This window comes from Uloborus diversus, chromosome 10 (genome assembly GCF_026930045.1).
Source record: "Uloborus diversus isolate 005 chromosome 10, Udiv.v.3.1, whole genome shotgun sequence".
NCBI classification, from domain to species: Eukaryota; Metazoa; Arthropoda; class Arachnida; order Araneae; family Uloboridae; genus Uloborus; species Uloborus diversus.
The window spans coordinates 54,791,588-54,803,850 of record NC_072740.1 but is presented as its reverse complement, the minus strand read 5'-3'; the positions used below and the strand labels follow the sequence as shown (position 1 = coordinate 54,803,850).

At 31.8% G+C, this 12,263-nt stretch overlaps 1 long non-coding RNA gene across 1 annotated transcript in view; it reads left to right on the top strand.

Moving 5' to 3' along the window:
• LOC129231855 (uncharacterized) overlaps positions 1-1,375 on the top strand; it is a 122,878-nt gene extending 121,503 nt beyond the window's left edge. Inside the window, exon 3 of the long non-coding RNA XR_008581309.1 lies at positions 669-1,375. This is a non-coding gene — a long non-coding RNA (uncharacterized LOC129231855). The remainder of the gene's footprint in view (positions 1-668) is intronic.
• The last annotated feature ends 10,888 nt before the right edge of the window (positions 1,376-12,263 follow it).

Sequence of the window (12,263 nt, the reverse complement as noted above, 5' to 3'; positions counted from 1 at the left end):
ATTCGAGAAAAAGTATTTCGTGACGGGACAATTGGCACCGACTGCAGTTGGTAGATAAATTACCCCAGTGACAGTGGTCTATTGTTCCACTGCTGAATAGTGAATATTTTAGTACCTATAGGCAAAGAGTTCCAAGATCATTGGACCTTCCTGTAGTTCCCTTTACCGTTGAATGCGTCATTATGTCCAACAATAAAATAAACCTGCTAGCATACAGACGTCGCTTGATATTAATGAGAAATATTCTCTTAGTCGGCCTTCTCTAACAACATTTGAGCCTTATTTTTCAATACCGCTTACTATTTTGGCTGGCTATAAAATTTTGTTTTCCTGCGTGTTGAAGTTATGCGGGAGAAATTTTTGCAAAAAGGATCCTTCAATTACACACACGTTTTAGAGTTCAATAACTTTATCAGCTTTTTAAACTTTGGCTTAAATTGATACCTGAAATTTTCAATAGGCAGTAAAACTTCGTTGACAAACAACACTTGAAACTAGTTTTCCCACACTGCAAGTAGCATTATTCTCCGCTGCTTGATGAATCAGAAATTATTTAAGACAACCAAAAAACATACTGTCAATAACCTCTTTAGTTTCTTCTCTTTATAGGTGCTTTAGACAAACTTCTTGTTTTCAGTAATACATGGATTGTTTTTTTTTTTTTTCAGTAACAAAGGGTTGTTATCCTGAAGGTGTTAGAGAATCTGATTTGATAAAATCATGCTGGCACAAGCTGAAGGATGTTCGAGGTGTTTTAAAAGCTAAGCATTTTGATGTTTACTGGTTAGTATGTTTGCAATAAATATTTTATTATCCTAACATATACTGGTTAATATCAAAGTATCAGTAATTTAATTCAAAAAACTGAAAACATAGTAAATAATTTGGAAAAAAAAAAAAAAAAAAACGCCAATAGCATATGGTTATCAAATTTTCTGAATAAATATTTTACAGCATATTTATTTCGACTGTGATGGAAAATCTAAACGAAAAAAAAAAAAAAAATCTCTTGTTCTATTTAAAGAAAAACTATAGAGGGATTTTTCTTAATAGACACGCAATACGCTTTCGCATTATAGTAATTAGACTTCGACTGCAATGAAGTTAGACAGTTGAAATATTTAATCTCATATTTCTCTTTTAAAAGTTTTCGGAGGTTATCATACAACAGGAATAATTAGCTTAATAATTCTTAAATGTTAAAAAACAAGCAGTTTGCGACGTTACTTCCACTGACAAAAATTGTGTCGATTCCAAATACATTTCTTTCTTTATAAACATTCGAAAATGACGTTTTTTCCTTACATCTTAAATGAAAAAAAAATTAAAAAAAAAACTTACGATTTTTTTTTTATAGTCGTACTTAATAGTTCAATTTTTACAGGAAATATTAATATGCATTTTTTTTAACAAAAGAGCTTTCTTTTATTTAACAACAAAGCTAAATCTTATTACTTTTTATTTTATTATTGCACAATATGTTTGTCATCGTAATCATAATATCAATATGTATGAAAATTCATAATGTAATTACATTACGAATTTTCATGCAAAGTCGAAAAAAAAAATCAATTGAGAAACCTGTATTCTTCTCCCAAAATCAAGTTTACTTGAATCTTTAAAAAAAATTAATTTTTCTTTAATATTTTTAATAAACGTAGCTTCCAAAAAATCATAAAAAATATAACTGTAAACTCTACATTTTAAAGTCAATATTGAGTCTATTTAAACACAAATAATATCTACTATATTTTAGTTTGATAGCGTTTGTGTTATCAAACCTTTAACTGTTTTCGTTTGATAAGTTCAGTCACTGTAAATCGTAGTAAAAAAGCTATATAAAAGGAACTTGATATCTTACAGGTAAGTAAACATCAGTATTTCTTTGCGTTAACAGCACATTATTTGAACGTAAGTATATGAAGATAAGGTAAGTATGCTTCACATTTTAACAGCAATTACGTGTCGCAGCTAGAAAAGACTTCATACATTTTATTAATCGAGGTAAGTGGAAGTCACAACCTGTGACTATCGTAGGCCATTTTTTATTATACACATTATACAATAATTCAAATGAGCTGCGAATTATAAGCACTCGGTTATCATTTTTAGTAAGCCAGAATTTAATGTTTCGCCTGAATAGTACTTAAATAGTTCCCCCCCCCCCCAAGATTGTGCAAATCATATTAATAAATATTTTTGATGTATATACACCTTTCCTTAAAATTTATTATTATTTTTTTTGTTTGTATAAACGAGACTAGCAATTTTAGTTTTACTTTAGTTCATTCTAATTTAGAATTTCATAAAGATATACTAAAATAATTGATAACTGTGTTTTACATAACCATAAACAATTTTCATCTCTTTTTACATCATCATTAACTTTAACTAAGACAGTTAGATTTAATAGTACATAGCTAAGAAAAGGTCCCGGTGTATACTGATTGGTTGAATATTTATAAACTTTCAATAATACAACATAACAAAAAATATGATAGCTGGGAATACGGATTTAATCATTTATTCGCTTAAATGATTTATAAAGTGACTTAAAAATGACTTCACAATGAACTGAGTCAGTAAATAGTCTTTGTTTCAAATTATAACGTAACGAAAGAAATGAATTAATTCAAAACATTATTTCATTAAACATCTACTATATTTTAATATTATAAGAGAAAGAAAAGATGCTTTAAATTTTTCTGATAAGTATCGCGCTTTAACATTACAAAAATGTATGGTAAAGATAATCAAGAAACTCATTGGTTCATTCAATATTTATTGCAATTTAATGTTTTACATAATATTAACTTGCAATAAATATTGCAAATAAAAATGTCTATGAATTTACTGATTCACCTACCCTGACGGATTTACCATATCACAAATGTCGCAATTGGGAGGGGCCCCCAAGACCATAGAGGCCTTGTAGAAATTACAAAAATGCACATAATGAATGCTTTACATAGTGACAGACAGAGGGGTCCCCGAAAATGCATGACGACGGGCCCCTAAATCTGTAGTACCGTCACTGGATTCATCGAATGTTTAACACAATTCCTCAGATGGTTAGTAATTCTTCATTGGATAGTCCTATTATATAAGAAATTTATCTGTCATTTATTTTGATCTGTAAAATAGGCTTTGAGAAGACACTGGTATTTTTTAGAATAAAAGCGAGTGGTTAAATGAATCCTTAAGCAAACACAAAGTAAGTAAATATTTCGTTACTGAAATAAGTCAAAAATTGCTTTACAAAATATTTTTTTATGGATTAGAATTTTCAGAGGACTTGATTCTGACATAAATGAGTGGAAAACTCTGTATTATAAGTAAGAAAATGGTTGTTATTTTGAAATTGAAAAAAGTATGTTTACACAAGGAAATGGATATCATATTCAGGTGAATATACAACTATTTATAAACTTGCTGCGAATTTCTTTTTAAATGATATCAAGGTATGTAAAATATTCTAAACTTCCACCAAGTAATAAATCAAAATAATTTCGTTTACTATTTTATTAGAAACTAGATTTTTCAGAGCACTTAAGTCGTGTAAAAACTGGAACAAAGCTGTTAAAAAAGTAAGAAAATAATTATTATTAGAAATGAGACTAAAAAAAAAGTATTTTTACCGAAGAAATTGGATATCATTATTCAGGTGAATATACAATTATTTATAAAACATTAAAGAGTTCAAAACTTCTACAATTTCTTCTTAAATAATTAGTGGAAATTCCGACCAGCAGTTTTAGGTTATTTCCTCCTTATTTTCACTCGTTAATGCAACAATTCTCATTTTCTCAACGATAACAAAAATCATAAGTTCTCAAAGTTAGAAAGTTAATTTTTTGCCAATTGACTGCTATGCTTGTTAAAGTTTTGTTACAGAAAACTCAGGTTTAACAAAAGGGTTAAAGTTTTTATTTGTTAACTTGTCAGATATACAGGAATAATAAACAGAAAAAGTGTGTAAAAAATTTATTCCATTGTTTAAAAGTTTATTCATAATGAGGTGTCTTTTAGAACTATTGCCTATTTGTGGTACCATGCTACTATTATAAGATCCCTTCCAGAGTCGTTTCTTTTTCTTTTAATGCGTCAAAGTTTTTGTCATTTTTACATATTAAAATCGTATCTAAGGGAAATGGTGGTTATGCAATGTATCGACAAACTCATTTGACATGATGTTATGATGAATTTGGTACTATCGTTTATTTTTTAAAAAATGCAGTCTTTCACGCACCCTTTTTTAATTGATGAAACCTTTTTTTTTTCTTTTTTGCAATCTTTCCCATAAATGATCAATATTTTGTTTTATATTTATTAATAAAAAATACAACATTTTACGTAAATGATTTTTTTGTTTGTTCCCTTCACTTCGACACCCCATGTTATTTTCCTGATATGAGAGAAAAAGAAATGAATTTAAATATATTTTGCGATCGAAGAAAATATGTTTGTACCTTGACTGTAGGCATGCTTCATGGACTCAGTTTTAAAATGAAATGTTGAGAAGGCAGTTTTAGGCATAATTTAAAATGTCAGTTTTTAAATTATGTCTAAAGCTGTAAGTTGTAAAAATAAAAGCTAGGTAATGTGGTGGAAGGAGTAGCCAAACTGCCAGGGCGGTAAGAATTTTTTTCCCCTGCACAATTTAAGTGTATTTTTTTTCCTCTCTTTTTTAGCATGAATAATGCGATTAAGTTTATTTTGATCTGCACGGATTACTAATAAAGCGGTTAATTACAAATAACTCATTTTAATCGAAAGTTTTACTTGGTTACTGAAGTTTGCGGGTTCATTGCCTTTTGTAGAAGTTCCTAAATGTCACCGATGCAATCTATTAAAATGGCAAATAGGTAAAATAAAATAAGCATGACTCATAGCTTTCTCAGAGTACTCAAGCGAAACTTAAGACATGCGTGGAGGATGAAGGCCATTAATTTTGAAAAACTGCAGCGAGTACGAAGAAACAACAAATTTTCGAATGAACATAGTCAGATAATGTTGTCAGGAGATTGGAAAGGGCAAAATAAACGACAAAAAACGTATTAGAATCCTGTTTGAATTCAGTGTAGTTAACGTATTCCCATACTTTTGCAGACGCAGCTTAGATAACAGTTTGAATAATTGTGCACTATCCGTTGTGAGTTGAGATGTAGTGAGAGCCGGTCAGGCAAGCTTGATGTGGTAGCACTTGTTGATTTTAGTCGACAGATTTGAGCATTAAAAGAAGGGAAGAGTCCCGTCGTGGTTCAGTGCTTCGTTGGCGTTTGCGATGTGAAGGGGAACCAAAAAAAGAAGCCTCTATCATTGGCAAAGACGAGTGAAGTGATTATTTGCGTCGCCACAACTGAAGCAAGCCCATCGGAAAAGAAAAAGATGCGGAGGTTGGCCTAGCGAATCCAAAATTCAGTAAATCGAGTAAAAAAAGCTGCAAAAAAGAAGAAAAATCCAGCCGAGAGGACACTAAAACAGCATTTTTCTGTTACGTGACAGTTGTTATGAGTATGCCGTGTCGGTTTTTCAGTAGAAAAGACTGTGCAGCGAAGGGTGGTTCCTGGCATAAGCACTCAACCCAAACCGTGGGGAAAGGCTGCCGCCCAGAATCCGCCGCAAAACGACAGGACCTGCCACGGGCTGGGGAAGCAAAGCCTTCGGCCGTGAATCCCGCGCGAAAGCCCGAAGGGTTCGACGCCCGCAGCTACTAGCTCCAACGCTCCGCTAGTTTTCTGCCTCAAGAAGCGACAACAGCCAGACCAGTCGCCTGCGGCCACCAGCTCAAGAGGACCGATCAGGTGAGTGAGCTCTTACTTTGGCTTCGCTCTCTTCATCAGACAGGTGGCTTCTGCGGCTTCTCTTCCCACTTCCAGCGTCCGCGATGCTTACTTCTTCCATTCAATCACTTCGACACTTTTGTTGCCTCACTCTTCCAGGCCATTTCTTACAGCCAATTTCCATTAGCCATGTTCAAAAATTCATCACTTCATTTCTTGGCTTCAAATCTTTTGTAGTTTCGTCAGGACGTTTCGTCTGCTGCCTTTCAACTCTTTCGGGACCCGCGTACTCCATTTCGTTATTTCAACACAATTTCTGTACTTCTGGAAAATTTTATGAGTTCAATTATATTAGAGACTCAGTGGTTGGTACTTTAATACTTTTGTATCACCTACTACGGCCCTCATCATATTTATGGAAACGCGCGATTTTCGTAGCGTGCTTGCCATATTGAAAATTTCAATACCTTTTTTACTTCCGAGGCACTCTTTTTTCCCCATTTTGCTATTTCCATTTCGCTTTCACGGTTTTTTTTCCGCAGTTTTACAAGAATAGATGAGCCCTCTTTTTCCTACATCATCCTCCCCAAAGTCAATTCCTTGTTACTGATCCCATGTGCTAGCTTTAAACGTTTTGTGGATTCTTATTTTTTTGCTTCGGTTAAACCCTTTCTTTTCTTAAACTCTTGTATCACGTTCATCTTCCAATGTTTTTAGAAAGCCTTCAATAGACGAGGTAATGTTATGTCTGGAGTCACGCCGTGCGCTTAACGAAACTCAACTTACCATTTTGAAAGATTTTAAAACTTGATCCGTTGCTTTCTACCGGCCATTTTCCGCTTGCTCTCCCACTCTTTCATCCTCTCCTCCGGCGGTTCGCGGATGCGGTTAAACAGTTTCGGTAGAAATTTATCGTCTTGCTGTGTTTCACGTGCCTCGCCCGAATCATATTTACTTTTGGGTAATTTTTTAAAGTTTATGGCGCGCCTTTGCTTGAATCGCTTTTTTGGTGCTGACGTATTTTCAACGCAGTCATCTCATCACTTCAAAAACTATTTAATTATTGATTGATGAAAGTTTTCGTTATTCATCTGCCCCAATCAATATTTTTTTCTTCACTTATAGAAGTTTTTGTGTCACGTTTAGCAGCAGCTCTTTTTCGACTGCTTTGCATGCCTTATTTCGTAAATCTCAACCTGGTTAACTCTTTTACTTTTACTTATTATTGTCTTTCTTACTTCTGGTCTTTTCGACATATTTCAGGGCCATCTCAGCAGTTTAAAACTAGATTTCATTATCTAATACTGCGAAAGTCTTCTTTTACTTTCTTAATCAGTCTATTTTTTTTAGAACGATCGACGAATTTTCAGTTTTTAAATGTTTTTTAGTATTTTTTTTCCAGTTCATATTCATTTTAACTGCCAAACAATTTAAAATTGAATTTTCCGGATATATTGATTTTCACCTTCGTTACAACAGTTGTCTTAGTGAGATCATAATCTACATTCAACGGTTTTGGTGCATTTAATTTCAGAAACAGTTAGTGATGGTCAAATTTAAGAAAAAAACTAGGACCGCCTGCAATTTCCCCTTCTAATATTTAGATTCGGGTTTCGTTTAGAATTTAATGAAAATTATTCGCATCACGAAATAACAGAAAGTGAAGAAATAACGAAAACGTTTCTCAGAGTCCTTTCTGAAAACTGATTTTAAACGCAGATTACATAGGTCTCAACGTGGAAGTTAAAAAAATAGAGAGAAGCAAACCCTGGAAGTGACAACTATTGCTATGAAAACGTCTATTCCACTAATTTTTATTTGGTTGTAGTTTCTAATGTTCGAACTTTTGCATGCCAGAAGAAGTGTGACTAAATACGAAGAATTTCCATAATGAAAGCCATTTAATACTTTGAGAAGTACCTCCGACATGTGCTTGCTGATGTCTTTTGGTGATTTTGCATTGAGCTGAAGAATGCTTTGAAGCTACGTCTTTGTGGAGTACAGCAGCAGCAGCAGATTGTGTTCAGTTTGCTTTTAATGGCACTGGAAGAATTCACGGATTGAGTTAAATTTCCGTGGTTTCTCTAGTGCTATAAAAAGCGGACTGAAAACTCTACTCAGCCAACATGGACTTCAAACATCATTGATAATTCTGGACCTCAAACATCATTGATAATTCTGGACCTCAAACATCATTGATAATTCAACATTGAAAAGTTTGCCATCATCTGAAAGTTTTTTGGATTGAAGAATGCATTTATAAAGCTAATATTTTGACACACCTATACAAGCTTTTTAGACCAGGCTTTGGCGAGATTTTACAAAATCTAGAAACAGAAGAAAATAATCATAGGCAGCAGGTTTTGTCAATCTTCGATGAAAAAAAAAATGGATACTTAGATTGATCTGATCGTACAGTGTGTGTTCAAACCAATGGATATGTTTTTACTTGTTTTTTGTGCTCTGAGTGAAAGCTTTATGTATCGTCATCAGATTTTTTTTTTTTTTTTAAATTTATCTGGAATGAATAATTTAACTTTCCATTTTCAGCTTTTATTTTTCTCGTGAAAAGTCAGAAAAGTTAATGAATATTACTAAACGCATCATCATCAAAAACGCTTGTGACTTTGGCCATGAAACTGTTTTCTTTTAAAAACTATTTCCTGGAAACAGCTGCTATTAAGGTTTCTGATTCAGCGTTTTCCCATTACAGTAGTATATTATCACTTTCATTTCATTTTAATCACCCGAACATGCTTCATGTTTGACTAAACATTTTCACTATGCTTCTATATTCCTTATTTCCTTTTAATTTTCATGAAATATTTTACTTTGACTGCAGTATTTTTAGCTCTTTCAATTTGAAATTCCTTTTTGTACGTTCAAAAATATGTTTCCTGGAGAATATCTTCTATGCTTTAGGTTATATCTTGGTTTTTATTTTCTTATTTCTGTATTGTTTTCCAGAATTAGTTTTCTTTCGTTCAAAAATCTTAGTTATTTTTTTCCGCAAGAAGCCATCGTGTTAAAATGATAATAATTTAGTGAATACTAAATAGTCAAAACGAAAAAATAATAATAAATAACTATAATTCTACACACTAGATTGTTATGTTAGCAGAAAATGTGAATATTAGTGAACATTATCACACATTACTACTCAAAACGAAAGTGAAAGGGGAAAAAAATGAAGTTTTTCAACATTGAGATGATTAAAAAATGAATAAATACCTTAGTGCAAAAAAAAAGGAAATAACGTAAGTAATTGCAAGAAGTTGCAGTCCCCATTCAAGAAATCCCTTTATTAAAGTAGAGAAGTGAGCATGTGAAGTCATCGGATGACTTTATATCCAAAAAACTGCCTTTTTCGTAGTGAAAAGGGATTCCTCGAAACCCCAAAACACGTGTTTGCAACTTCCTGCAATATTTGTGTATTAATTACGTTGTTTTTTATGGTTATTGGGATGATTACTTTACATCGCATTGATTTGGTTACACATCATTTGAACGCTTTCAAGTTTTTTTTTTTTTTTTTTTTTTTTTTACCATAAATCAGCCAGTTTTGCTACAAACGATAAATATTGAACGAACGTCAGTAGCAAAATTTTGAAAGTTTTCAAAATCAATAAATCGATTTATCACTTGGTATCGTTTATCTTTCCAGATAGGTAATTCAATTTCATTTCAGGATTTTTATTTTTTGATAGAAATATCCAATATAACAAACTAAAACGAAAATTTAAAGGATTCAAAAATAAATCAGCGTTTTCATTGTAAAATCTCTGCTTTTAGTTTCAGATATTCGTGTAAAAAATCTTTTGTGATAAAATTCACAAACGCAAATATACTTTATCTTAGCGGAAACGTGTCCGAAGAAAACCAGGACACACTTAATTCGAACTTTTAACCACAAACTTCCTTACAACACAGTAAAAAAAGATGTTAAAAATGATATAAAATAGCGAGTTTATAGATAATTTATTGAACTATCAAAATTTAAAATTGCAATGACTTCAAAAAAAAAAAAAAAAAATACCGAAATCGAAAACTAAATAAGTATTTACAGAAATAAATCTGCAGTCATGGCAGCTACGATTAAAGTGATGAAATTTTAAATTATTTTCCTATTGATCGCACGTAACATTGTTCCTAATTGTTTTGTTTATGATAATCGCTTGGAAAGTCAGACCGGGAATTCGTTTTAGGTATGCCCTGAATTTGTAAGCTGTGTGTCAGAATGACAACGAGTTTTAGCAAAAATGAGTGAACCGAGTCTAAAATCGATTTAATTAAATCTGTTGAATGGAAAAAGGAAATTTGCAATTATTATTGTATGAAAAATGGAGCAGAGCAGAAATCTTTATTTTAAGAAATAGAGAACGGAACTTGCATGGATATGTTTGAGTTTAGTGAAGGAATAAAAAAGGAATGTAAATATTATGGGTGTGTGCATGAGTTAATATGAAATGTTGTGTTCAACAAGTGTTCCATTTTATAGTTTAAAAATCTATCAATTCAATAAATAATTTTAAAAATATATTACAAACACAAAAAACAAAAAAAAATATTAATTTTCACACGCAATAACTAAACTTAAAAATTTCCGCAATGCATGTAGAATTGATGGCACGTAAAATATTTTAATAGGATCTGGACGTAAATAAATGGGACAAAAACATCAGTATGAAACAACATTTACTTTTTCTGATTGTCTATTTAAAATTTATGTAGAGTGGGTTAATACACTTTATTGTATGCAAGTTAGTTAATGATTTGAGAAAAAAAAAATGCAAGGAAACTGATACAATGACTGACGGAAAAGATTTATTTTGTAAAACTTAAACCTTTTTTTTATATGTTGCAAACATTAAAAAAAAAAAAATACAATTTATCAAATTCGTTTTAGCAAAACTTGCTAGGTACCTGTGCACTTTTCCGTGAAGCATAAAATCGTAATGCTTCCAAGCGACTTTTTTCTCCACTGAAACCAATGTAAAAAGCAAACAATCACTGAGAAATGTATTTTTTCCAACGCATCTGCTAGTTCCTTCCATTGATTGATTCACGCGTCTGAAAATACCTTAAGGCAAAACACGAGACTTGTGAAGTCTTCCATCAGGATTCATGTGGAAAAAAAGTTTTAACCCAGAATTTATGTGAAGAAGAATATAAGAAATTAAATAACGAAAAAAAATCAACGGAATTGGGTGTGCCCGAACTCCTGATGGCTGGCACTTTTCACTATGACCCCTTTTTCCTTCGAAGCACCTGCCCTGGTCATAATATCGATTTCTGTGCGGCGCTTTTTGGATAAGTCTTCACATTTGTGACACACACCAGGAAAGATTAGTCCGTTTTAGTCTCCAGGTTTATGCGCAAATCCTGAAAAAGAGTGCTAGTGATGAGTACCTTTCTTTTTTTTATGCTATATTTTGATCATGCGATGCGATACATCATCAGTAGAGTAGACGAAGATCATTGATGAACGCAGTTTGTAGCTTAATATATTTGGAGGGAATATTGTTGTTCAATTTTGGTCTCAGCTGCCCAAATTTCTGGAGATTAATTTTAAATAATATTTTGATACATGTTCAGTATCTAATTCATAGCTTAAAGATTTATGATAATGGCTATACAAATATTTAAAACATCACTTCGAGTTTGCCTGGGAAAATGAACTTATTTTTCATTGGAAAGCGTCTTATGTTTTTTAGCATAAAATAATCTTAGTCAATAACATTACGTTTTATTTGACTAAACACTGATAATTTAATATCAAACAAATTATACGTTGTAAGAAAAGATATAAGACTAGAAAAAATTCTCACTTTGAATTTGCCATTGAACCAACATATTGTTTTTTCCCTTCCATGTTATTAATGTATCATATAGAAAAAAAAAACTAATGTAAAAATTATTTTTCTGTATTTGTGAAGCATTTATGCATAAAATACTTTGAAAACTCGCTTTACCTCCATCAGTAAAAATCATTATGGATGCAATACTTTCAAATATGATTGTTAGTTAACTGTTTTAGCGTTCTGCAGCCCCTGCAATTGTTTAAATATTTTTAGATAACGTATATATTTAGAGAAATTATTTTAAAATAACTAGAAATTGTATTTAATTATGCTTTTGAGAGAGAAAAGAATTTGGTTTAATGTTTGAAAACAAGAATTCAAATGACTGTTTTAGCCATTTGTGCTGTTTAAACATACAGAGCACGTTTGGTATCCTCATAAAACTTACGTAGTTCTGATTTTCTTTTTCCGAGAGAAGTAGTAAAATCATTATTTTGAAAGCACTTTTTAAACTTAAATACCAAATGGCGAAATACATCTTTATACATAATAGAGTTACTACTCATTTTCTGGTTTAAGTTACCGAATACATCAGCAAGAATAAAACAACCGATGACAATAATTAATTTATATGAACTAAAATGATTGAGAACTTTTTCTGCACATTTTTCTCTCCCTG